Genomic DNA, 5,882 nt, shown 5'->3' with positions numbered 1-5,882 from the left:
ATGAGAATTTTATTTTATTATGTTTTATTTTTATTATTTTTTTCCATTCTACGTGACTTTACCAAAAGAACCAAGAAGATGAATCCCTGCAGTCACAAAAGCTTTAAATCGAAATTTATTGATATTGTTAAGCATTCCGAGGCTGTTGAAGTGCTGTTATTCGGTATATAGATATATGTTGACATAGAAATTTGAAATATCAGGTGTATTTTTAACCTGTTTTTTTTACCTGGATAGCCTAATTTGCAAGTGTGACCTGACACCAAAAAATAAAACTAATAAATTAGAGCAATGAAGCAAAGAGAAATCAGAGCAAAAACAACTTTAATGCAAGAAATGAACATTCCACAATCATTACATTTCGATTTAAAGCTTTCGTGACTGCAGGGATTCGTATTCTTGGTTATTTCGGGAAAATTCTCACGACGAAATGTCGTGAGAATTTAAGTTAAATTTTTATTATTTTATTATTTCCCTTCTACGTGACTTTACCGAAAGAACCAAGAATATGAAACAATCATTAATTAAACAAAATAAATCACGTTACATTTGCAACACAAGCGCCCGTCTTCAGGTGACAATCGCGATAGCCGCGATGTCTGCTGCGAGCAGCACGATGTCTGCAGCAGACACACCAATTGAAAGTTAAAATACATACATTTTAAACAGATATAGGGTGACTATCGAAGTCATACGTAAAGTGGCTAGGATATGTGCATGTTGTGTGATACACACCTCTATGTACGCACCAGTGATGTGCGGTGAGGTCAATGGCTGGGGAGGCACTGGCTAGTGTCAGAGCCAGATTCACATAGAGGGCGTGGCCTCACGGAGGGGGGCGTGGCCTCACGGAGGGGGTGCGTGTTAGACACGTCCCCCTCAGTTATAGCTGCCTCCTCTGGTGCTTTTTCATTGCAATTTCATGACGAGACCAGCGAGCCTAAATATATTTATACACATACGTGAAATAAGTTACCTCGAGTATGGAAGGCGAGGACATGAAATGAAGGGGTCTACAAACATTACACACGCGAACATATGCACACACAATTTGTGAAGTAGTGAATGCGAGGTGTGCAAGTCTCACACTAGCTCTTTACATCTGTGCAGTCCAGGCTGAAGCCTCTTCATTTCCTCGGTGCCAATGCCGCAGTCAAACAGGTTGAGTGTCTCCACAGGTTCCTCTCGATGCAGCAGGATCGAGGTGATGGCAGCGCAGTCTGGCAGGGACAGCCTTGTGAATGACAGGTCTATCTCAGTCATGGACCGAGTGGCATCACTCATGGACTTGCGGTCGTGCAGCTCGTGCACACAGTGCAGGAGACTGATGAGCCTGTGTTTGTCAACCTTCTGATTTTCCATGCTGTGATTGAGCCACTCGATTATTTCCTTTTGAGAATCTGCAGATGGAGGATCCAAGATACCCTCAAAGAACATCCATGGAGTGCTTGATGCTAGTCCACAAAAAAACCTCTGAAACACATCAAACCTCCCATCTTTGCTGTCCTCAATAGCTTTGATTATGTCACTCACTGGCCGTGTTGAATGTGTCAAATGCATGGCTATTGCTGCAAAGAATTCCTGGATTGTTAAGTGTGAAAACGAATAACAACTCCCTTATTCTTAGTTCTTTCGGTAAAGTCACGTTGAAGGGAAACAACAAAATAATAAAACGTGACTTTACCGAAAGAACTAAGAATATTAATTACTGCAGTCACGAAAGCTTTAAATCAAAACAACTCCCTTGTTTAATGCCCTCACATGTGAACACTTTGTTGATGAATGTACTTCCTAGTTCAGAAGAACTAACAACACACTCTTCTAGATCTTTTTGGCTGAACACCTGGATGTTTTGCTGAACCCCTTTCAGAGCCATATTTGCAAGAGACAATAAAATTTCCTTGGCTCCGTGGCTGCCACGTCCATGGTGTTCTACGAGCCCAAACACGTATTGTGTGAAGAGGTCGGTCATTGATTTGAGGATAATCTCAGAATGATCAGACTTTTGTAAATGTTCCTTCAGTGTAATGGCTGCTATATGACAGAATGAAGGGTTCTGGGACAATGTATTCACTGTTTCATTTTCCTGCAGGAGCTTGAGTACTCTTTCTGCTAGATTCCTATCTTTGTAAAAATTGCGTAAAAATTCTATTTTATCCTCATGGGAAAATCCAGCAATTTCAAACAGCTCGATCAACATTCACTCCACTCAGCTGCGCCATGGCAATAGGTCTGGTCGTTATCAAGACCGAGGCCTTGGGCAAGAGGTTTCCATTCACTAGTGCAGCAATGATGCCTTCTACTGTTGCCATCTTACGTGGATCAGTGCAAGCATTGGCATAGTGAAGGCACTTTCCAAACTCATCCAACCCATCCATAACAAAAAGGGTTCTCTCTTGGTTTGCGAAAACCTCATCCACTTTGTTTCCCAAACATGAGTGCAGCACAGAAAACAGCTCTGCCAGTGACACCTCTCCAACATCATTTATCTCCCTGAACGTCATGAGCACAATGTGCTCAAAGCGTTGTGCAAACACTCTCTCACGTGACAGCAGGCTGTGCACAATGAATTTGCTCAACATGGTTTTACCACTGCCTGGAGTCCCCACTACAATAACCAGTCGGGGGTGTGTTTTTTTTCCAATGGGATCAAAGAGATTATTGCAAGTCATCCCTTCTCTCTGTGCTCTCTTCATCAGCTCCTCGTGCTGCTTGCCTCTCGCTAGTAACTCGTGCTGCTTGGTTTCTTGATGGCGGTAGTAGGGAATCAGAAATGGCTTCAGCATCCTCTCTGACAAAGACACTGCAGGTTATCCAGGTCGTGCGTTGTAGTCTCGTGTTAATGATGTCAGCTTCAGCAAGAATTCTCTGTAATCCTCACCAGGGTTATCTAAATTAAACAGAAATGATTTAACAAACAAATTAGTTTCATTTATACTAAAAAAACATTCCTATAGCAGAAAAATATTATTAAAATAAACTAAGTAATTAAAAAAAGCATAGCGAATTCGTTCACTATGGATAATGCAGCAACATCATATACATCACAAATTATTGCGTGGAAGTTTTCACGATGCGTATTCTACAAATGCAATTTTTATAAACACTGTACCTTTGTAAAATATATTTTTTATCATGACAAAAATGTTCCAACCACTTGTCTTGTTTGTTTTGCCTGTGAAAAGATAGTATCACCACATTTAGCATTACGATGTACATCAGCATTATCAAAAACGAATGCCATCAATTTGGGTGTAAATTTCAATCCTGCCTTGTCCTACAATTATTGATTTTTGTTGTTTAGGATGTTGAATTAAACTTTTTATATTTCACTAGTATTGGGGCTGTGTTTCCTCTCCCATCTCAAGCTGGCCTATATCACGTAGCACGGGGGCTACACTGTGGTGGAGGAGTGCAGTACACCAGGCACGGTCCTCTGCAGGTAGAGAAGATGCAGTGTTTCCTAACTGGCGGAGCCAGTTGTGGGGGGGGGGGGGGGGGGGGGGGTGGCACGTGCCTCCCCTGATCCAATCGAAATCCTTAATTTCGATCGATAAATCGGCATTTTGCGACCGCCACTGTGTAGCATATTGCTATGTGCCAGAGACTCTATGAGATGATAGGACAATATTCTGAGTCCATAATTGGCAATAAGTAACGGCAAAGCAGTTATAAGTGATTCACATAAGTGTGCGCAGTTGCGTATACAGTGCACGACTTCCCTGAAGGGACACCTTCAGCGAGCGCGATGCCGATCACACACGGTTCGAATTCGACCCTCGATCGTTGGCTGCGCCATCGCCGCACACGCGTCGAATAAAAAGCAAGGGACAAGTCCTTACGTAATAACAACTCCTATAAAAAATGTATTGCTGGAGGAGTTACCCCCCTACCTGAAAATCCTGGCTCCGCCATTGTGCTTGCACCTCCACAATAACAGCCACATGAATCACAGAACTCGTAGCATCCCACGTGATGCATCGTAGGTTCACTTGAACTTCAACTAACCTGGCTACTGCATCATCAGCAAGCACTGTGGCATCCCCTAGATTGGGGAGAGTGGAGATTTCCCTAATGACAGATCTGCTCGACATCTTTCATCACAGCTTTTCAAGTTAACATCTAACTCGATGGCTCATAACTTTGATGGTGTTATTTTAATCTCTCCGTAATCTCTCCATAATAAAATACTTGGAGTCATGAGTTAGAGTGGACTTTTTACAAACGATGAGGGCTTAAATATTGACATTTTATTTGGAGGAAGTTTTAACCAATTCAAGTCAGGGTGTAAGAGGAAAGTAGGTTCCGTTATATGAGTCAATGGCAATATAAGGCTGGGTGTCATTAGAAATAGCAGTGATAGTCGATAATAAAAACGTATTTTTTTCTCAAAACGAGGAGATTGTACTGAGAAGAAAAGATGGCACAGGACTGCGCCATGTGGAACACCACAGAATTAGGGCTTCTGAACAGAAGACAGTGCTTGCATGGAAAAATATTAATCAATTCCAGGGGTTGAAGCAGAACCAGGAAATAAGTTTGTCAGACAACACTTGCATCGCCATGAAGATTCAAGAGGATGGAGTGGTGTCAAAAGCAGCCCAAAGGTCAAGAACTAGAAGCAGCATCCATAGTTTAACAGAAATGGTAATTTGCCCTGCATAGGGGAACAGTTTCAATGACATGGCCTTGGTGGAATCCAGATTGTACCAAGTCATGGAGACCATGGCAGCAGATGGGTTTGCTGCCATTGCCAAACATCTTGGGCTTGACACTTGAAAGAAAGCTTCATAGGTCATTACATTATTACAGCTTAAATACCATGTCTGTCTGAAGAGGAGGTAGAAAATCACCATGTTTACGTCTTTTCCAAGGACAGGGAGGTGTAGGATATGACGAATTAATGAATGTTGGGGTCCAGTGTGGATGTAAGTTTTTGATATTTACACACATTTTCATTATCCATCTATCCTTTCCTCCCAATTGCTGATAAATTGTAGTTTCCCTGCTATGGAATGGAATAGAAATGTCCTCCTTCTGAAAGGAATGTTGTCATGCAAGGGTGGTGCAGTTTGCTAATATTAAATGACAATCTCAGTTCAAAGCAATTCCTTCACCTAAACTTGCCAGAGACATGTGAATGGCTATGTGAAGTTTAGCATCACTCACGAGAAGCTGCTCCAGGGATGGCTTTACCCGCAGTTCTGCTCAGATCGACACCGATCACGTTGAGCTGGTGCTCATGCTGTGAGATCCACTGATCCAAGAGAGGGATCTCGGATCTCAGTCGCACGAGCACATCTTCAAGAAATATCATGCAGACTTGTTCTCCCTTTATGAGCACCAGGTTAACCAGAGGCCGTGTTTGTACAACGGGGTCATTCTCGCTGTTAAGAGACGCGTATTCACTGTCCAGGACTATCCCTGTTTGATAGGAATGGTCAAGCACTTCTGAAGACTTCGCCTGGAGGTATTTCTGCAGATTCACTTTGTTGGTTTTAATGATCTCATATGCAGGATCTTTTGATGCCATCACGACAAATGCATCGAGTCACCTGAAGAAAATGAAAACAAACCACGTGTCACCTGTAAGCATAGTCGTGTAATTTTATCCAGGTACAGGGAAGAATAATTATAAAAAAATAAAATGTTGCTACTAAAATCTGAGAGGTCTCGGTTAGGTACAATTGTGACTTTAGGTATTTGATTGTGAATACATTGACTTATTTAAATTGTAATGAAAGCTTAAAATTGTTATTGGAATATATATATAAATACATAAAATTGCATCAAAACACTTTAGGCATCTCAAAACACTCTTCAGTGCAAGTATTTGAACATTCACATCAACACAACACTACGATAAAAAAAAGTAAAATGTG

The 5,882-nt window shown here is 41.7% G+C and overlaps 1 long non-coding RNA gene across 1 annotated transcript; it reads right to left on the bottom strand.

Annotated features, from left to right (window-relative positions):
- Positions 1–307: 307 nt before the first annotated feature.
- On the bottom strand, positions 308–5,605 carry LOC142908475 (uncharacterized). Its single transcript, XR_012931802.1, has 3 exons — positions 5,170–5,605; positions 3,113–3,175; positions 308–2,890 (listed from the first exon to the last, which is right to left on the bottom strand). It is a non-coding gene; the product is annotated as an uncharacterized LOC142908475 (long non-coding RNA).
- Positions 5,606–5,882: the final 277 nt, after the last annotated feature.

Source organism: Petromyzon marinus, assembly GCF_048934315.1.
Source record: "Petromyzon marinus isolate PM22_M1 ecotype Great Lakes invasive population chromosome 84 unlocalized genomic scaffold, UKy_Petmar_22M1.pri1.0 chr84_unloc.4, whole genome shotgun sequence".
In the NCBI taxonomy this organism is placed as follows: Eukaryota; Metazoa; Chordata; class Hyperoartia; order Petromyzontiformes; family Petromyzontidae; genus Petromyzon; species Petromyzon marinus.
Note: the sequence above shows the minus strand (reverse complement) of the source record. Positions and strands in the feature narration are given on the sequence as shown.